This window comes from Panthera tigris, chromosome A2 (assembly GCF_018350195.1).
Source record: "Panthera tigris isolate Pti1 chromosome A2, P.tigris_Pti1_mat1.1, whole genome shotgun sequence".
NCBI classification, from domain to species: domain Eukaryota; kingdom Metazoa; phylum Chordata; class Mammalia; order Carnivora; family Felidae; genus Panthera; species Panthera tigris.
This window is the reverse complement of record NC_056661.1, coordinates 89,278,992-89,301,597: the sequence shown is the minus strand read 5'-3', so window position 1 is coordinate 89,301,597 and position 22,606 is coordinate 89,278,992. Positions and strand designations below refer to the sequence as shown.

The window sequence follows — 22,606 nt, the reverse complement described above, 5'->3', positions numbered from 1 at the left end:
ATTTTTACTGATTTGGGGTCTGCTTGATCTTCCATTTTTGAGACGGGTGTTGAAGTCTTTAACTATGATAGCGGTTTCATCAGGTTGTCTTTGGAGATCTATCGGTTTTTGCCTTGCATAGTTTGACACCGTGTTGTTAGGTGTATACACATTAAGAATAAGAGACTCTTGGAGTGCCTGGGTGGCTCAGTTGGTTAAGCATCTGACCTTGGCTCAGGTCATGATGCCACGGTTTGTGAGTCTGGGCCCCACATCGTGCTCTGGGCTGACAGCCCAGAGCCTAGAGCTTGCTTCAAATCCTGTGTCTCCCTCTTGTTCTCCACCCCTCCTCCTCTCACGCTCTGTCTCTCTCTTCCTCAATGACAAATAAACATTTAAATTTTTTTTAATAAAAAAGAAAAGAATAAGAGACTCTTACATACAGGCGACAAGGTGAAGGGTGCTAGAGGGGAGGTGAGTGAGGGATGGGTTAAATTGATGATGCTTATTAATGCGGACACTTTCTGGGATGAGCACTGGGTGACATATGTAAGAGATGAATCACTGGGTTCTACTCCTGAAACTATGACAACTCTGTATGTTAACTAATTTAAATGTAACAAGAAGAAGAAGAAGAAGAAGAATTGTTATGGAATTCTGCTGGGAGAACTGACCCCTTTATGTAATAACCCCATCTTTATCTCTGATCACTTCACTTGCTTTGAAGTTTGCTCTGCTTAAAATTAACATAACATGCCAACTCCTGGTTAATTTTGATTAGTATTAGCATAGTATAATTTTCTCCATCCATTTACTTTTAATCTATACGTATCTTTTTTACTTTAAGTGGGTTTCTTACACTCAACATATAGTTGGGACATATTTTTGATTCACTCATAACCTCTGTCATCTAATTAGTGCATTATATCATTGATATTCAAAATTTTATTGATATAATTCAATTAACATCTACCCTAATTATCACTTTTGTCTATTTGTTTCCCATGTTCTGTGTTTCTATTTGTGTCTTCCACTATTTTTCTGTCTTTTGTGGTTTTAATTGAGAATTTTTGGATTCCATTTTCTCTCTTTCTTAGCTTACCAGTTGTATTTTTTTTTTTTTTACATTTTTAGTGGTTGTCCTACAGTTTACAATACACATGTATAACTAATCCAAGTCCATATTTTTTTCAAATTTTTATTTAAATTCTAGTTAGTTAACATATAGTGTAATAGCGGTTTCAGGAGTAGAATTGAGGGATACATCACTAACATAACAAGTGTTCATCATAACAAGTGCCCTCCTTAGTACTCATCACCCATTAAGCCCACCCCCCACCTATCTCCCCTCCATCTATCCTCAGTTTTTTCTCTAGCATTAAGAGTCTCTTATGATTTGCTTCCCTCTTTTTTTTCTTGTTCCCTTATGTTAATCTGTTTTGTTTCTTATATTCTGCATGAGCAAAATCATATGGTATTTGTCTTTCTCTGACTGCAAGTCCATTTTCAAATAGCAACAGGTCATTTCATGTGTAGTGTGCATACTTTATATAAACGGATTAATCCCAATTCCTCCTCTCATTATCCTGTGTCAATGTTTTTATTCATTTCACTTATATGACACGCATAAAGATAAACAGATGAATATACGTGAAGGTATATATGAGTAGATGAATATGCATAGCCTATATAATCAAATGTATCATTACTATTATTTTTAACAAACAATTATCTGTTGTATTAATTAGGAATAACAAAAACAGGGGCACCTTGGTGGCTCAGTTGGTTAAGCCTCCGACTTCAGCTCAGGTCATGATCTTGAGGTTCATGGGTTTGAGCCCCATGTTGGGCTCTGTGCTGATAGCTCACTGTCTTCTGATTCTGTCTTCCTCTCTCTCTGCCCCTCTCCCACTTGTGCTCTGTCTCTTTTTCTCTCAAAAATAAACTTAAAAAAAAAGAATAAGGAAAACAGGGTGGCTCAGTCAGTTAAACACCTGACTCTTGATTTCGGCTCAGGTTATGATCTCACAGTTCGTGGAATTGAGCTCCACATCGGGCTCCACGCTAGCACAGAGCCTGATTGGGATTCTCTGTGTTTACTCTCTCCTTGACTCACTCTCTCTCTCTCTCTCTCGCTCTCTCTCTCAAAATAAATAAACTAAAAAAAGGAAAAAAAATCAGAAAAATAAAAGTTTTTACTTTACTCTCATGTATTCCTTCTTTGATACTCTTCCATTATTTTTGTAGATCTGAGGTTCTGTCCTATATTATTTCCTTCTCGCTGAAAAACTTATTTTAACATTTCTTGCAAAGCAAGCTATTGACAGCAAATTCCCTCAATTTTCGTTTGCCTGAGAAAGTCTTTATTTCTCCTTCACTTTTGAAAGATAACTTTATAGGGTACAGAATTCTAGATGGGTGTTTTGTCTTTCTGTACCTGAAACATTTCATCTCACTCTCCTTACACGGATAGTTCCTGAGGAGAACTTGGATGCAATTCTTATTTTTGGTCCTCTATAGGTAAGGTATTTTAAAAAATTTTTCCCTGTAGCTTCTTTAATTTTTTTTTTGTCTTTGATTTTCTGTAGTTTGAAAATAATATGTGTAGGTGTATTTTTTCTGGCATTAATCCTGCTGGTGTTCAATGAGCTTTCTCGATCTGTGGTTTGGTGTTTGACATTAATTAACTTCTTAGTCATTAATGTTTCAAATATTTCTTCTGTTTCTTTTTCTCTTTTTTGTCATTCTGGTATTCTTATTAGGTTTATGCTATACCTTTAGAGTTGTCCCACAGTCCTTACATATTGTGTTCTGTTCTTTCCAGTCTTTGTTCTCTTTTTTCAGTTTTTCAGTATTCTATTGTTTATATCCTCTAGCTCAGAGGGTCTTTCTTCATGTGTGTCCAGTTTACTAATAGCCCTAAGTATGTTTTTTATTTCTAGCATTTCTTTTTGGTTCTTAGGATTTCCATCGCTCTGCTCACATTGCCTGATGTTCTTATATGCTATCTACTTTGTCCATTATAGCCCTTAGAATATTAGCCATAATTGCTTTGCCTTTTTAGCCTGGTTATTTCAACATCTTTGCCATGTCTGATCCTTCTGCTTTTTCTGTCTTCAATTTTTTTTGCCTTTTGCTATGCCTTGTAATTTCTTCTTCATAGCTGGACATGATGTACCAGGTAAAAGGAACTGCTCTAAATAGTAGTGAGGTGTGGAGGAACAGGAAGCATCCATAACGGTATTAAGATTAGGTCTCAATCTTTTAGTGAACCTGCCTCCGGACTTCTAACTTGTGAACTTCTCTGCCTTGGGTGGGACAGGATGATTAAGTCTCACCGGAGTTGAGGATTTTCCTTCCTTCAGGTTAGGTAAATTCTGATAAAACCCCAGCAGGTTAGGCTCTGGTTAACTAGTTTCTCCTGAAGCAGGTCTTGTTAAGAAGAACAGAGTGTTCCGGTTTATTTCAAAAGGGGACTTTATTCCTCCCCTCGCCAGAAACATGAGATTTATCACTGGCATTTACTGTGGAAATCCGGTTAAGCTCCTGGAGTATGTTTTATAACATTGCAGGAGTCTTCCTGTGGCGGGGTCCTGTGCTGCTTTCCACTCTCAGGGTTGCCAGAACTGAGCCTCCAGAAATTCATCAAATACAGTTCAGGTTTTCCTACCCCAGCACTAGTTTCCACTGCTGTTTCTATTTGTGATTCCTTGTTTTTGCCTATCTCTCCAATCGTAGGCACAGTAATTTTTATTGTGCCCTCACTTCTCATAGGGATCCAAGAAGTTAATGATTTTTCAGTGGGATCACCTTTTCACTTACTGTTAGGACAGAGTGGTGACTTCTAAGCTCCTTATATGTAGGACAAGAAGTTGGAAGTGTTCCCCTATGGATTTACACATGCATAACCACAGTGGACTCAGCTCCAACCCTCTTTTCCCCAAGACCTTGGACAGCAGAGCCCAACTAACTTAACAGCTTTCAGGTTGTAAAGGTCTGTGACTCATTACCCTGCATAATTGCAATTTATCTCATTTCAGACAGGGAGGCTACCAACTGGTCTGCTGTTGTCAGTGGTGCAGGTATTTGCCTTTGAACAGGTATTATGTCTTCTGTACTTCAGAAAACCTATGATTCAGTACAGCGAGGGCACAGATGGGTAACCTAGCATCTGGCAATCACATGTACCGATTTTGTTCAGAAGTTAGGAACAAAAAATCAGGCCCAATGTCAAATTTGGCTTCCAGAAGTGGACATATCAGAGGTGCCCACTGCACATTGTCTGCAGAATCTATGCCCATTGGGAGGGCATCTCTGTTTTATTTCTTTGGGTACTGTTCCCAACTGTGTAAACTCCAAGTCTTGTTTTTGGCTCACCTAGAGATTCTTTAAGCTACGCAATACACTTTCAATATGCTATCTACAGCTAAAATCCCTGATACTTCAGATTTTTATGTTAGACATTTTTTTTCCTTAAATAAGCTTATGAGGAAGCAATCAAGAAAGGAACACATGTAGAATATAAGGTTTTCAAACAAACGCATCCATTTTCATGAGTGGAGATTATTTTTACCTTTACCACAAAAAAAAAAAAAAAAAAACGTTATTTTGTCACCTTTGAATGAAGCACACAATTATTCTATGTTTATCATTCTGCAACTTCCATCATTCATACTTCTCAGAAAATACATACACATACTATAGGTTTTAACTAATCATTGTTTTCCAGCATGTATTTTATGTTTTAACATTCTTTCATTCATGAAATCATGTAAAAAATCATGCATAAAGAGTTTTCAGAAATTCTCTGTCATATTCTGTCACATTCATGTTCATGTTCTTTGACTACCTGGTGCTATTAAAATGTGGGCACTTCAGCTTGAGAAATCTCAGGGACCTAACACCAGCAACAACAAAAGACCGCTAATTAAAAGACATTGACTGTGTTCTATTTATGACATTAAGGTTTAAAAAATATATGGAAATGAAAAATAAGGACAATTGAGAGTTTTAAAACGACCTAAGAAGGGATGTATTTGATTTCTTTATTTCCTCTTGACTTTCCTAGCCTCAGTTACCAGTCTACAGAATTGCTTTTTTGGGAGTTCACCCATCCTTGTGTATTCTCTGGAATTGTACTGTGTCTGTTTCTGTATATCTTGTATTTCATGTGTTAAACTAGGCATTTGTTCTGCACCCTCATACTCCTGAAGTCACATAGTTACCTTTTTTTTTTACAACACCCATTTTAGAACATCCATTCTCTTTATATTCCATGATTCCTGGTTCACTCCACATTCAGACCAGCTCTCTTCAGCCTTCACTTTTGAAAAATAGCTTCTGGAAGAAAGTGACTTGAGGGCAGTAAATGGCTTAGAATTAATCCTGAGTTAAATTTGAACTGGACCTCTGATTTCCTGGATTCCAATCCTTTTTTTAGGAAATTCAATTAACCCAAACTTCAGAACCTAATTATATTCATTGTTTCAAATTAAAACTCACTTTTATCCTTTCATTCATTAAACATTTGCTAAATTTCTGTAATTGAATGTCTTCACAAATCCAAAGAAATATGCTGTCAGAAATGCTTTGTCTTCTACATAAATTTCAAGTTTATACAACTCATAATTTTTTTCAATATGCTTTTGTTGTCTTATGTCTCTCCTTTAGTTCATCAATACTTATGGGTAATCATTGTATCACTCTATCACTCCAGATCACATTTCAAACTGTCATACATCACAACTTCCCTATTAAAGCTTATTAACCCTCTGTTTGTGAATAATTGAATTCGATAACACTTCTCCCCCAAATGCTAATGTCCAGACGGTAGATTCAACATTTTTTAAGTTAGAAAGCAATGGAGAGACTAAGCCAGTCATCTCAGATAACAAAAAGGGAAATGACACTAAAATGAATAAAAATTAAAAAAAGAAGAAAATCTGGTCAAAGGTACAGTAATACTTATAGATGGCAGAGTAGACTAGGACAAAGTAATCCAATATTCTCACTATCTAAACTATACTTCTGATTCTATGGTCACTCTTGCCACTTCTACTTTTTGGCTTCCTTTAAGTATACAGCATCACCATTCTTTGTGTATTATCAATCTATATCATCTATCTATCTATCTATCTATCTATCATCTATCTCTCTGTACATAAGTTCCAAGTATAAGCAACCATATTTTTTAATTTATTTCAGAACAAAGTAACTTTACATTAATTGAATATTAAGGAATGTTAAAATATATTTGTTAGCAGCAAAAAGAATGTAAGTGTTAAAAAAGGAAAATGGCTGGGTGGTTTTGAGATAGATGAGGACACAGAGAAGCCAATGTGCTTTAAAATGGAGTATATAGGGGGCGCCTGGGTGGCTCAGTCGGTTGAGCGTCCGACTTCAGCTCAGGTCATGATCTTGCAGTTTGTGAGTTGGAGCCCCGCGTCGGTCTCTGTGCTGACAGCTCAGAACCTGGAGCCTGCTTCAGATTCTGTGTCTCCCTCTCTCTCTCCCTGCCCCTCCCCCACTCGTGCTCTCTCTGTCTCTCAAGAACAAATAAACATTAAAAAATAATAATAATAAAATAAAATAAAATGGAGTATATAAAGGACTAAAACTTTTGCAGCCTTCTTTTAAGTGTCTGCCACAAATAGAAGACAGTGTCAGTTAAAAATATTCATTTAAACATCACCGACCTTTAGATACTTTGGGATCTGTCAAATGACGTTCAGAGCAGCAAATGAGAGAATGGTATTCAATGATTTAATATATATTCAAATGAACATTATAATAGGAGATAAGTTTCTGAAAAGGGTATATACTACTTCAAAAAATACTGGTAGAAGATTAGGATAACTTCAATTGTATGAGTATAAAGAGACTAAGAGAGTCTTTTTGGTGAGTTCTGATTATACTCTTTTGCTTTAAAAAAATTTCCTGTAATGTCAAAGAAACTTGACTAGGCTAACCTTTTCAGAATTAGAGAATTCTGACTTGCCCTGAACTGCTGATCTTTAGCCAAGTGTCTAGGGAATAAAGAGCGATTCTTTAATTTCCCAATAAGTACGTGGTTGTCACCTACACAGGACCAGGTGTCTTTTATCTTATTTCTCCACCTAGGTCATAAAAAAGACTTTGTTGGTGGTGGTGGTTTTCATTTTCTATGTGTCATGTGCCTTAGTGCTGTATATTAAAATCAAAATCACCACGATGTAATATATTGAAATGTGTGTGTGTGTGTGTGTGTGTGTGTGTGTGTGTGTGTGTGAAATTGCTTGGCTATCATTAAATAATTTGATCTAATTGACATTTATTAACTACTCCATCCAACAATACCAAAATATACATTATTCTCAAAGCAAATTGAACATTCATGAAGATATGATATACTTTGGGTCTAAAAGTAAACTTTAACATATTTAAAATGAAAGAGATCAAATAACATATGTTCAAAACCACAGTGGATTTAAACTAGAAGTAAATAAATAGAAACAAAGCAGGATAATCCTTATATATTTAGAATTTAATAATGCATACATATAAAAGAAACTCTCAATTAAGGATTCATGAGGATGGAATCCTTGTTTATGGACTGGAAGACACTGTATAATTAAGATATTAATTCTTTCAAGTTTAATCTGTAAATTGAATGCAATCCTAATCTAAATACAGAAAATAATTTTAGAATTTTGATAATCTGATTCTAAAGTTTATATGAAAACCAAAAGATAAAGAATAGCCAACATGATAGTGAAGAAGCATGAAGTTAGAAGACATACATCACATAATTTCAAAATTTATTATAAGGCTGCAGTAATTAAGACAGTGTGGTCATAGTGAAGAACAGGCATGTAGATAAACAGAACTGAAACTGCATAACTCAAGATGTATTATAAGCTTGCAGATAGCAAAGAAGACAAAACCCAGAAACAGGCTCACACAAATAGAGACAACTGAATTTCACTAAAGACACAAAAGCAATTCCACGGAAAAATAGTAGTCTTTTCAACAAATGGTGCTACTACAAATGGGTATCTATACAGACACTGTTAAGAGAATGACGTCATGACGTGGAAAAAGTATCTGCAAAACACCTATCCGATAAAGGGCTTGTATCCAAAATATGCAAGAGATCTTAACGCACAACAGTAAGAAAACCCACAATCCAATGAAAAAATGGTAAAATATCTGAACAGACAACTCACTAAGGAAGATATATAGATGACAACTAAGAGTATAGAAGATGCTCTACCTCACTTATTTTTGTTAATTTAAAAAAAAATAATGCTTATTTATTTTTAAAGAGAGAGAAGGAGCGACAGAGTGAGAGCAAGGGAGGGGTAGAGAGAGAGAGGGAGACAGAATCAGAAGCAGTTTCCAGGCTCTGAGCTTTAATACAGAGCCCGATGTGGGACTCAAACCCATGAGCCTAGAGATCATGACCGGAGCTGACGTCAGCACTTAACTGACTGAGTCACCCAGGCACCCCTCTACCTCACTTATTATTAGGGAATAGCATATTTAAAAAGCGAAAGATTTATGCAATCTGAAGAGAAACCAGAGTATTGGGGAATAGCATATTTAAAAAATTTGGAACCACTACATTACCTATTAGAATAGCTACAACAACAATTAAACAACAGCAACAGTGTATAAACCAGTGAAACCTGACAAAAACCACATGCTAGTGAGAATGCACATTGACAGAAACTCTCAATCATTTATGGAGAGAATACACAGCCACTTGGAAGATAGTTCGGCAGTATTGTACAAAGCCAAACATAATTTCACCATGTAGTCCAAAAATCACTTTCTAGGTGTTTATCCAACTGGTATATAAGCTTAAGACCACACACAAATCTACACACAAATATTTATAGCAGCTTGATTCATAATTTTCCCAGAACTAGAAGCAACCAAGATGTCCTTCAATAGATAAATAGATAACCTAATTAGAGAAAAACATAAAATGGGATACTATTTAGCAATAAAAAGGAAATTTACTGTCAAGCAATGGAGAGATATGGAGAAACTTTAATAAATATTACTGAGTAAAAGAATCCGTCCTGAAAAGTATATTGTTCCATAGCGTATTATTCCAATTACATGATATTCTAGGAAAAGCAAATCTGTGAAGACAAAAGAGATCAGAGAACGCCAAGCATTGGGAGTGGTTAGGGTGTGAAGGTTTTCTACGTAATGCACAGATAATTTTTAGCATGCGAAAGAATTCTGTGTGACAGTGTAATGATGGCTATGATATTATGCATTCGTCAAAACACATGGAACATTAGCGCACAAAAGGTAAACCTTAATTTATACACATTTAAAAGAATATTTGGGACGTTGGAACTTTCTGATAAGGTATCCACATATGATAGGAGACTCTAACAGTACTAAAAATGTGTGAAACACCTTCACTTAAGTTGGGGGGAAGCAGTGCCAATACAAATCAATTTGGAAAGAAATAAAATCTGTAATATTAAAGACAAAAGCAATTTCATGTATTCTAGTTTATAAAATATTTCCAAAGGCTATGTGGACATGGGTTAGTAATTGTGATACTACTATACACATATATTGGAATTAAATTAAGTAAATGGTGGTGGATTGCGGGTTTTGTAATTAGATGCTACAGATAAGCAAGGCAATGAAAATAAAATGATCTATGTGGTAATGGATAAGAATTGAAAAAAAAAGAAAAGAATTAGAGATATCACATGTACTCATGTTTCGCTTCATGTGGATGTAGATGATTGCATATAGAAATATTTATAATATATGCCTGTATATTGGTTGATATGTATACTTATATCCTTGATCTGTCAGATAAGATGACCTCAGAGAAAACATACCCCCAGCAACAAATGTAACACCCAGATTGTATATTTAAATAACGGTCTCCAATTAAAACAACCAGAAACAACCAAGGCTTTTTGGAGAAATATACTAAGATAAGCTTAAAGCAGAAAGCAAAGAAATGCTAAGAAGAACAAAAACATGCAAAAACTAACAAGCAAACAAAATAACAAAACAAAAACATAACGCACATTGATGAATCTGTGTTGAAGACAAACATGAGTCAACTGAAAGAGCTCCTAAATGACAAAGCTGGAATCATTTGAATAGTGTGAAAGGCAGAAAGAAACACACACACACAGAGAACAGTAACTTACAGTGAAAAAGCTTGACAAACACTATTTTCAACAGGTATTCAAGGTCAACATCAACAATGATAAACCATGTTAGTATTTACCCTGGATATAATGGGGAAAATGGTATTTGACTTCTGTCGTCTTCTTCCCAAAATTCATAACCCCAATTTAATTATGACAGAAACATCAAAGAAATTCCAATATAGGAGGATCTCAAAAATACCTGATAATTATTTTTCAATATCGTCAAGGTCATCAAAAACCAGGTCTGAAAAACTGTCAAAAGAAGAGCCTAAGGAGACAGGACAACTAAATGTAAACTGCTATCCTGCATGAAATCCTGAAACAGAAAATAGACATTACCTTAAAACTAAGGAAATCTAAGCCTAATCTAAATCTACATAATCACTGATGAATTGATACACAAGTTGTTTTTAGTTTTCATTTTTAAGCTTTTATTTATTTCTCTTTTAAGCTTTTCTTTTTTAAGCTTTTCCAGTTAGAAAACATACAGTGTAATATTAGTCCCAGGTATACAATACAGTGATTCAACACTTCCATACAGCACGCAATGCTCATCACAGCAAATGCCCTCCTTAATCCCCATCGTCTATTTCACCCGTCACCTTATCCATATCCCCTGGTCGCCATCAGTTTGTTATCTATAGTTAAGAGTCTATTTCTTAGTTTGCCTCTTTTTCTTTCCCCTTCGCTCATTTGTTTTCTCTCTGCATCCCACATATGAGTGAAATCAAATGATTTTTGTCATTATGATTTATTTCACTTAGCATAATGTTTTCTAGCTACAACCATGTTCTTGCAAATGGCAAGATTTCATTATTTTTTATGGCTAAGTAATATTTCATTGTATATATACATAAAACTTCTTCCTTAGCCATTCATCAGTTGAAGGAGACTTGGACTATTTTTACAATTTGCCTATTATAGATAACGCTGCTATAAATTTCAGGTGCAAGTGTCCCTTTGTATTAGTATTTTTGTATTCTTTGAGTAAATATGTAGTAGGGGAATTGCTGGTTCATAGAGTAGTTCTATTTTTAACTTTTTGAGGAACTTTCATACTGTTCCTCAGAGTGGCTGCACCAGTTTGCATTGCCATGGACAGTGTAGGAGTGTTCTCTTTCCTCCATATCTTCACCAAGACTTGTTTATCTTGCTAACGTTACCCATTCTAAAAGGTGTGAGCTGATAGCTCATTGTAGTTTTGGTTTGCATTTCCCTGAGAAGTGATGTTGAGCATCTTTTCATGTGTCTGTTGACCATCTGTATTTCTTCTTCAGAAAAATATTTTTATGTCTTCTGTCCATTTTTTAATTGGATTATTTATTTTTTCACAGAATGAATTTGAATGTTTTTCTTCCTTTTAATTTTTTTTTAGAAGAGTTTGAGAAGAATGGGTATTAACTCTTGTTTAAATCTTTAGGAGAATTTGCCTCTGAAGTCATCTTGGTCCTGAACTTTTGTTTCTTGGGAGTTTTTTGATTACTGATTCAATTTCCTTGTTAGTAATAAATCTGTTCAAAATTTCCATTTCTTCCTGATTCATTTTTAAAAAATTTTTTAAATGTTTATTTATTTTTGAGAGAGAGACAGAGCACGAGCAGGGGAGGAGCAGAGAGAGAGATGGATACACAGACTCCGAAGCAGGCTTCAGGCTCTGAGCTGTCAGGACAGAGCCTGACACAGGGCTTGAACCCATGAACCGTGAGATCATGACCTGAGCCAAAGTCAGACGCCTAACCAACTGAACCACCTAGGCTCCCATTCCTGCTTGGGTTTTGGTAGATTATATGCATCTAAGAATTTACCCATTTCTTACAGGTTGTCCAATTTGTTATCATATAATTTTTCATAATATTCTCTTATAATTGTTTGTATTTCTCTGGTGTTGGTTGTTATTTTTCCTCTGTCATTTGTGATTTTGTTTCTTTGAATCCCTTCTTTCTTTTAGTTTGATTAGAGATTAATTACTTTTTTAATATTTTTTCAAACAGCTCCTACTTCATTGATCTGTTTTATTGTTTTTTAAATTTCTGTATCATTTATTTCTGTCCTAATCTTTATTATTTCCTTTCTTCTGCTGGCTTTAGTCTTTGTTTATTGTTCTTTTTCTAGCTACTTTTTGTGTAATGTTAGGTTGTTTATTTGAGACTTTTCTTGTTTCTTGAAGTAGACCTGTACAACTATAATCTTCCCTCTTAGGATCACTTTTGCAGCATCCCAAAGGTTTTGGTCTGTTCTGTTTTCACTTTCATTTTCATGTATTTCCATGTACTTTTTTATTTCTTCTTTTATTTCCTGGTTGACCCATTTGTTGTTTTGTAGCATGTTATTTAACTTCCACGTATTTGTGGTCTTTCCCAATGTTTTTTTGTGGTTAAATTCTAGATTCATAGTATTGCAGTCAGAAGTGGTGCATGGTATGACGTCAGTCTTCTTATATTTGGTAAAACCTGTTTTTTGGCCCAAGATGTGGTCTATCCTGGAGAAGTTCCATGTGCATTGTAAAAGAATGTGTATTCTGTTGTTTCAGGATGGAATGTTCTGAATACATCTGTTAAGTCCATCTGGTGCAGTGTGTCATTCAAAGTCATTGTTTCCTTGTTGATTTTTCTGCTTAGATGATATGTCCATTGATGTCAGTGGGGTGTTAAAGTCCCCTACTATTATTGTATTAATATCAATGGTTCCCTTAAGTTTATTACTGTTTTTATATATTTGGGTGCTTCCATGCTAGGTACATAAATATTAACAATTGTATTATCTTTTTTTTTTTTTAATTTTTTTTTAATGTTTTTTATTTATTTTTGGGACAGAGAGAGACAGAGCATGAACGGGGGAGGGGCAGAGAGAGAGGGAGACACAGAATCCGAAACAGGCTCCAGGCTCCAAGCCATCAGCCCAGAGCCCGACGCGGGGCTCGAACTCATGGACCGCGAGATCGTGACCTGGCTGAAGTCGGACGCTTAACCGACTGCGCCACCCAGGCGCCCCAACAATTGTATTATCTTTTTATTGGATTGTCCCTTTTATTTTATGATGCCCTTCTTTGTCTCTTACTACTTTTTTTGTTTTAAAACCCACATTGTTCTAAATATGTATTGCAACTCTGGCTTACCTTTGTCCACCCTCTCACTTTCAATATGAAGGTTTATTTATGCCTAAAATGAGCCTCTTGCAGGAAGCAAGAGCAAGATAGGTTGTGTTTTTTATCCATTCTATCACCCTATGTCTTTTGATTGAGTGTTTAGTCCATTTACATGCACAGTAATTATTGATAGGTGTATTTATTGCAAGCTTTTGCTTGTTTTGCAGTTGTTTATGGATATTTGCTCTGATCCTTTCTTGTCTTTCCCCTCTTTCATGTTTTGCTGATGATCTCTAGTGATATATTCAGATTTCTTTCTCTTTTTCTCTTTGCATGCTTATTAGTGTTTCCGGTATTCAGTTACCATTAGGTTTGTAAATAACTTCTTCTGCAAATAGTAGTTTATATTAAGTTGATGGCCATTAAGTTTGAACACATTCTTTTCCCCTCTCCTCTCTACATCTTAGGTGTACGTTATTATATTTTATATCCTTTTTTGGTGAGTTCCTTGACTGATTTTCCACAGAAATATTCATTTTTACGGCTTTTGTGTTTCCTGCTTTATACTGTCACTTATGGTCTCTCCTTTCCACTCAGAGAATTTTGCAGATTTTTCCCATTCAGCAGTTTGAATATATCATGCCATTCTTCTGGCCTGCCAAATTTCTGATGAAAAATCTCCTGGTAGCCTCATGGGTTTTCCCTTGTAAGTGAAGGACTTTCTTTGTCTTGATGGTTTTAAGATTTTTTTCTTCACTGACTGCTATATTTTCCAAATTTAATTATAATATGTCTTGATGTGGGCCTGCTTTTGTTGATTTTGATGGGAGCTCTCTGTGCCTCCTGGATCTGAATATCTGCTACCTTTCTCAGATTAGGGAAGCTTTCAGGTGTTATTTCTTCAAATAAATTTTTTGCCCTCTTTTTCTTCTGGGACTTCTATAATATTAATGTTATTGTGTTTGGTGGAATCAATGAATTCCCTAATTCTATTCTCATTTTGCATAATTCTGCTTTCTCTCTTTTGTTCAGCTTCATTACTTTCTATGACACTGTCTTCTAAGTCTGCTTCTTCTAGCCTGCTGTTCATTGCATCAATAGTGTTTATAATCTCATGTATTGCACTCTTCATCTCTGATCAATTATTTTTTAACTGTTTTATCTCTGTGGCAAAGGCCTCACTGATGTCTTCTATTCTTTTCTCAAACTCAGTGAGTATCTTTACGATTGTTGCCTTAAATTCTCCATCAGGCATGTTACTTATATCCATTTAATTAAGTTAGATCTCTGGCCATGGCCTTCTTATTCTGTCATTTTGGATACATTCCTCCATCTTGGCATTTTGTCTATGTCTCTGCCTTCTTCTCTGTGTTAGAAAAGCCACATGTGTCTTCTGCTCCTGAAAAATGCCTTATGAAAGTAAATGCCTTATGAAGAAGAGGTCATGTATTGCCCAGGGCCTAGCATTTCAGGGAGTGCCTCCAGTGCCTCTGCTATTGTGTTTTGACTGCTCTATCCTTCATTCCAGTCATCTGCAGAGGCTCTCCTTTTCTACTGTGAGGAGTGTTTAATATTCCCTAGCCTGAATGTGGTGAGTTTTAATTAACTGTGCTCTGTTCTGCTTGTGAGATGAGATGTGTCACCATCTGCTCTGGAACTGACACCCTGTAAAACTCTCAGGAGACATGGTGTGGGCAGGGGGCCTGTGCTGGTCTTCTGGAGGAGGGGTCTGACATGCTGGGACTTAGCCAAGTATGACTGAGGAGGTCAGTTCCACCAGAGTGTAGATGTATGAGGCTTGGTGTAAGCTAGTTAGGCAGCCAATGTCCACACTGTGCTACTTCCTGCAGGTGGCTCTGTGTTTATGCTGAGAGGTGGAGGAAGGAAATGGCACATCTTTGTACTGGAAAATTGTCTCTACAAATGCTGTGTCTCAGGACATGCTCCAAGAAGAGCAAATAATCTTCCCACTGTGTGCTCCAGGAGCTCTTCAGATCATTGTTTCCATGCTGGATGCCACCCAGGTTGTATGTCTGCCTTTTCTCCAACAGTAGCATAGTGTCCATTGGCCTGTACTCCAGCCAAGTCCACTGACCTTTAAAACTCCAGGCTTTTAAGCCTTGGTGGTTGCAATAATTCAGGCAATTCAGCCCCTCCCATTTCCCAAGCCAATGGCTATGAGGAAACGTTCTCCTTGTGCCTTCCCCTGTGGGCTCCTCTCTTACCCTTCTCCATCACCATGCCTCCTACCCTTCTACAGCAGGCAGGATTTGTTTCACCCTTAAACCACATCTTTACACTTTCTGATTTCTTCAGTGCAGCCTCTTCTCTCCCATTAGTGTTTTGTCAGTCTTCAGGTTGATTTCTGGGGAATTTATGATGATTTGATATTTATTTAGTTGTATTTATGGGACAAGGTGAGCCTAGAATCCTCCTACTCTGCTGACATTTCTGTCTCTCCAGATCTGTTTTTAGTTTTCTGATGGAGTAGGATGCTCAACAATAAAAGTTACATTTAAGGTATGATTTCTGAAGCATTTTAATTAACACTAAATCCCCCCATTATCAAGAAAGGTGACCCATAATAACAAGGGATACTAAAACTTATTAAAAAAAAGCACCATAACTGTTATTACTTGAAGGATTAAATAATATCTTCAAATACACAAACCAGTTGGCTAAGACAAATTCATTCAGATCCACATGGAACATAGTTAACCTTGAATATGTTCCTACCACTTTAATTCTATCTATAAAAAGATCACTTTATCCTAATGCTAACAACTATATAGGAAAACTATCACTTTGTTTCATTTGTTACACTGTATTCCATGTTACACTCTTAGTACATTATTTTAATTTCACCCCATTTTCATAGTACCACTTGCAAAGGTACTCCTTTAGTGTTTGTTTTTTTTTTTACATTCTGCTAATGGAATTTGCCAAATAAAAATTTAATACCCAGCTATTCTGTCCAACGCATACAGGTAAACCTCTCTGATTCAGTCTACTAGCCAGCAAATGTATGTAACATTATAATTAAGTATCTGAACAGAGGCTATGACAGAAGATTATTCCTTTTAATAGGAATTTGTTCTGTGTGAAATGAAAAATAACAATGGCCAAATATTTCATGAAATTCTGTAGATTCTGTTTTAGCCAACCTTTCTTAGCTCTTTAATTAGCACTGTGAAATCTCCTCTTATTTCTCCTCACACAAGGAGTGATTAAGAGAAATTGCTGTCCTGAAAGCAATCAGAATAACTAGAAAACCTAAAGACAAGTCAGGTCTATTTGACTGATTAAGAATTGCATATATATGTGGTACATAGGTTTTCCAGATTTTATTGCAAAAGTACACAATTCCAAGAGAAGAGGAAGGAGAAGGAAAGAAAAAAAACTTTTCAAGAGACAAAGCAGTCAATGTTAACAAGACACTAATAAAAACATACTGTTTAAAATGTAATTGGAATCCTAGAAGGAAAGGAATACAGAGTAAACTTTTACAGAAAATGTCAAGAAATTTTCCAAAAATCATTAAATCAATTAAACAAATATCTTAGAAATACCATGATTCAAAATAGGTTAAAAACCAACATATACACACATGAACAAACACAAATTCAAATGATATGTCCAGTACAGCAAAGACAAAATTCTGAAAACCAAACACAAAGAAATGTTAAAGGCAATCATTGAAAAAAATGTACATTGAGGTGCCTGGGTAGCTCACCTGGTTAAGCATCTGACTCTTGGATTCAGCTCAGGCCATGATCTTACAGTTTATGAGATCGAGTCTCATGTCAGGCTCTGTGCTGACAGCATGGAGCCCACTTGGGATTCTCTTTCTCTCTCTTCCTCTCTCTCTCTTCCTCTCTCTCTCTCTCTCCCCCTGCCACTCTTCTGCTCATCACACAGACACTCTCTCAAAATAAATAAATAAAAATTTTAAAAACGTACATTATTTACAGAGGCATAAGATTATAAAATATGTAAGATTCATTACTAGAGACAATGCAAGCCAGAAGACATTGGAGAGTCATCCCCTATGTAATGAAATAAAGAAGAAAATTCAACTTAGAATATTATACCCAGAGAGACTATCTTTCAGAACTTAAGGTGAAATCCAGATTTCTTAAACAAATGAAAGGTGAGACAATATATTACATGCACAGTTGTATTAAAATAAATCTTAAAAAGTTTTATGAAAAAAGGGGTATAAAATCAGATAAAACTTTGGATTTAGACAAAGATATGTGGAGGTCTGGAAATGCTAAAAAATAAGTTAAAGTTACAAATATATATTTTTACTTATTTTAATAGGTTTAAAATATAATTAAACTTCTAAAATAAAATAATAGCTGTATATTATACACATTTGCTTTCTGTCACAATGGAGTACTTTGCATTTTTTGTTTTATATAAATAGAATTGTCAAGTGAATTCTCTTACATGCCTGTTTTTTTCACTCAGCATAATAAAGATGGAATTTACATATGTATCATATTTATATTTTTATTGCTGAGTAGTATTATATGACTATGCTACAATTTTTTAATCTACTTATCTGTTAATAGATTATTACATGATTCTGGCTATTACAAATAAAGTTTCCAAGAACATTTCTATACAAGTCTTTATATACACAGATAAATAGCTTTTACTCTCTTGAAAAAATATCTAGGAGTGGAATGACAGTATGGTATGGTAAACACAAAAACAAGCAAACAGTTTTCCAAAGTGGAGGTGCCATTTTACATTTTCTTTCTTTTTGTGGGGGAGAGGGGTTGCTATTTATTTATGGTAAATATTCCACATCCATTATCCTCTCCAGGCCGAAGTTCACTGAAACAGTGCCCAAGGCCTTTGCCAGTCCGAGGATGGAGTCATGTGACCCATCCATCCGGCAAATGGATGCACAGATATCGTTGGTTTTAAATTAGCTGTTGAACTTGCCTGTCACCTTGTCAATCTTGATCACATTCATCTGTATGGACGGTCGTCCTTGGTGATGATGACGCGGTTCTGAAAGAGCATTTAGGGGGCAGGTACCCGTCCAGGAACTCACAGGCAATATTCTGCATGCACAGGGCACACCTCCTGCCACAGCCTCCAATGTCAGTGCAGAGAGGCTATTTTACATTCTCACCAATAGTGTCTTTCAGTTCCTCCATATCCTTGCCACCCCTTGTTATGATGGGTTTTTTTTTTTTCTCTCTTCCTTTTTCTTTTTCTTTTTTTTTTTAGTTAAGCCGTTACAATATGAGTGGAGTGACATCTTATTGTGGTTTTGCTTTGGGTTTCCTTACTGATCAATGATTTTGAGCATATATAAAACATACATTTACTGGAAATAATATATATGTTTACTGAAATCATATACTTATTGGAAATCTATACCTTCTTTGAAGTAGCTGTTTAAGTATTTTCAGTATTTTTTTCTTAGTGACTTTTGAGAGCTGTTTGTGGAACTTGTCCACAAGTCTGTTAGCCAATACATGATTTACAAAAATACTCTCCCAGTTTGTATTATGTGTTTTCATTCTCTTAAGAGTGACTTTTGAAAAGCAAAAATTTTATTTTTCACAAAGTCCGATATATCAAATTCTCTTCTATGGAATATGCTTTTGTTGCAATATCTAAGAAATATTTGCCTAACCAAGTGTCACAAAGATTTTCTCTTAAGATCTCTTGAGAAACTTTCATAATTTTAGATTTTCATTTTTATATATGATCCAATTTGAATTAATTTTTGCATATAGCATAAAACATTTATCAAAGTATTTTAAATATAGGGATATGGTAATTTCAGTAACATCCATCAAAAAGATGATTCATTTTCTCCTGAGTATACTTTGCACATTTGCTAAAATCAGTTGTCAATATACATGTAAGTCTAATCCTGCACTCTCTATTTTATTCTATAGATCATTTACCTTGACTTCACCTCCATACTTTTTGATAAGTATAGTTTTATAATGAGTCTTAAAAGTAGGTTGTGCTTATCATTGCTTTTCAGATTTTGGTTAATCTAGTACTTTGCATTTCTATTTGATTTTTATACTCATTTGTTAATTCTACAGGGGAAAAACACCTGTTTGATCTTTGATTGGGAATGCATTATATCTATACTTTGAGAAATTTTACATCTTAAATATATTGATAGTCAACACACAAAGTATATTCCTGCTTTTATTGAGATCTGTAGTGACTTTCAACAATGTTTGTAATTTTTAGTGTACAAATCTGACCATTTTTGTCAGATTTTGTGTACTTTTGATGCTATTATAAATTGCTTTTATTGCTTCAATTTCTTGAGAGTATATAGAAATATAGCAAATTTTTGTCAGTTGTCTTCTAAAACCTTACTCACCACAATAATTCTAGCATGTTATTTTAGTTTTCATTACATTGTCTACATAGCCAATCATGTCAACATCTCATGTTAAACAAGAGTTTTATGTCTTTTTTACCAATCTGAATTCTATTTTTCTTTGTCTTATTGCACTGGCTATAATCTACTACAGTGTTGAAGTAAAAGTAGTAAGATATTCTTGTCTTGTTCTGATAATGACCATTTAACATTAAGTATGATGTCAGCTGTAGGTTTTACATAAATGACCTTTATCAGGTTGAGAAAGTTTCTTTCAGTTCTCGGTTTGTTGAAAGTTTTTCTCAGGAATGAATACTGAATTTTGTAAAATACCTTTTCTATTGAGATAATCACAAGATTTGTCTTCTTATACCTGTTAAGATGGAAAATTATACTGATCCTTCTTGAAGTTAAACCAACATATATTGAATGATTTGTTCATAACAACAATAACAAAAATAATGTAGTTTCTTCACTGATAAGTATGATCTCCTCTGCATAAGATTGGGAGTTAGGGTTTTAGCGTTAGAGAAGATTATAGGACCCAAAATGTCAATGCTCACTAACCTATGGTTTATTTTAGGAAAAAGATACAGGATAGGAACAGTGTTAAGAATAAGTATTTTGACCGATGATTATAACACATACTCAAGTTTTCATTTTTCTTGCTTTATAAGAGCTATGATGGTCATTGTGATTATTCTGACCTGATCAGAAACTGCCACGGTGGTTTTATAACACAGAGGAACCAGGAAGCTTAAATTAGAGTCTCAGCTGGGGGTTCTTTTACCTTGCTAGGAATGTAGGCATATTTCTTGCTATGTAAAGAGCGCCACGGAAGAGTCCTCTGGGATTCTCAGAAGGTATAAATCATCAATCTAACTGATATTAATAATCACCACTGCCAAGCTTAAACAACCCGTCCCCAAATTTGTATTAACTCTTTGAATTAACCACTGCATTTCGTAATTTAAGCAGGAGCCTGTGCCCTTTAGATACTTAAGTCGCTCAGGTCAATTCCAGGCCAACACAATTAACTCCTCATAAACCTCCCTACCCCTCAGAAAAATCCACAAAAGTTTCTCTGTTGTTAATACCCTTTTCTTTATTAGTCATCAAAATTTATGTGACTTATGGGGCGCCTGGGTGGCGCAGTCGGTTAAGCGTCCGACTTCAGCCAGGTCACGATCTCGTGGTCCGAGAGTTCGAGCCCCGCGTCAGGCTCTGGGCTGATGGCTCGGAGCCTGGAGCCTGTTTCCGACTCTGTGTCTCCCTCTCTTTCTGCCCCTCCCCCGTTCATGCTCTGTCTCTCTCTGTCCCAAAAATAAATGAAAAACGTTGGAAAAAAAAAATTAATGTGACTTATAATTAGACATTCATTTGCTGAACTGAAAGGATATTCTTCTAATTTTTTTGATCCTCTAACAGCAGAACTTGAAACAAGGACTTGAGTGCAGATATTTTGGGGGAGGATGAAGCCCAGAATGGAGATATAATAGAACAAAGTAAGCAATTCAGAGAATAAAGAAAATTCTGTATCAGGATGTATTATATATGTCACATTAGTAAAAAACAGATGCACAGTTCTACTAGCAGCCCTTGATAACTGTTTAAAAAGCCTGCTTGAATTGACTTCCTAACAGATGAAAGGCTAGAGCATTTATCTATCAGCTTCTTTCTTCTACTGGCAGAGGATGGCCTCCAAGGTCTTCAACTCTATTCTGACCTTCTTAACAGCATGTGCTCAAAGGCCAAGATATAGTGGTATTGGAAAAGTCATTGGGGAACAAAAGTGGCAAGATGTTAAGTGTAGGAATGGGGAGTGTCAGCACCAGGTAAGTCTGTTCTCACCAGAACTGTCTACTACAACTTATATTAACTGAGGCTAATATCAGAGGCAAGGTAAGGAGATGCATCACAGAAGGCAAGAGATGTGTGTATATTTATTTGTTTATTGTCTTTTTTATCTGCTAGACAGCAAGCCATACATTCTGTGTGTGGCTAAGAGCTGTGACAATTTTATATACAATGCTGTATGATCTCTTAGCTTAGAGCCTAGCGTGTAATCAACACTTCATAGATATTTATCAGAAGGAAGGAAGAGAGGAAGAAAAGGAAAGAAGGTAAGTTGGCATAAGTCCAGTTTCCACGCAAAGGTACACATGAGGAATACAGGGTGGCTGGTGTGGCACTAGTGGTTGCAAAGATTGCAGAGTTAGAAACTATAGTAGAATGAAAAAAAAAAAAGTGTACAATAATCCCCATTAAGATTCCCAAGTTGAAAAGTCATCTACTTTACAGTTTTGGTTCAAGTCTACTCTGGGTACTTAATTATTCTACTATCAATATCAATTAGCAGTATATTTCAAAATGAACCTATCATTTGTATTCACTCTTCTGGAACTTTCTAGAGCTGAGATCGCTTGAAAAAAGATCAACACAATTCGCTCTTTCCTTTTATTTTTAGGATGCTCACTGAAATCCTTTCTGACAACTAACTGTCAGATTTTCTACTGCTTTCTCAAGGAAAGTGATAGGTAGCCTTACAGCCCTTGGGAATGTACGTATCGAGTCAGAAATCAACTCTTGTATCGACTCACAGTATACAACATAAACAGATGATTCTATATTCCCAAAGAAGTGTTTTCATACATTTATTTATTTTGGTGTTCACACACACTTCATGACTGATAGATTAGTCACTGAAAGCTTCTTGGAAAAGACTGGAATCACTTACAATGACTTGAATGAAAAGAAGATGCTATGTTTACATTGGATCTGTTTTTGTTTGCTTAGGGGATAAATAGTACTATTTTTTTTCTTTTTTTTTCTTTTCCCTTCTTTTCTTTCTTTCTTTCTTTCTTTTTTTTTTTATTTGCTTTCAATAGTCTCATTGTAGATTTTTGAGCTCACACTTAAGAAATTTTTGGAAATGGTTACAATTAAATACCAAAAAAAAAAAAAAAAAGAGCAAAGAAAGTATTACTTTTA

General features: G+C 35.4%; 2 pseudogenes; one reads left to right on the top strand and one right to left on the bottom strand.

Moving 5' to 3' along the window:
* Window positions 1-4,142, top strand: part of LOC122236339 — a 31,641-nt pseudogene extending 27,499 nt beyond the window's left edge.
* Window positions 4,143-18,040: 13,898 nt separating this feature from the next.
* LOC102957359 lies at window positions 18,041-18,326 on the bottom strand (annotated as a pseudogene).
* Between the last annotated feature and the right edge of the window lie 4,280 nt (window positions 18,327-22,606).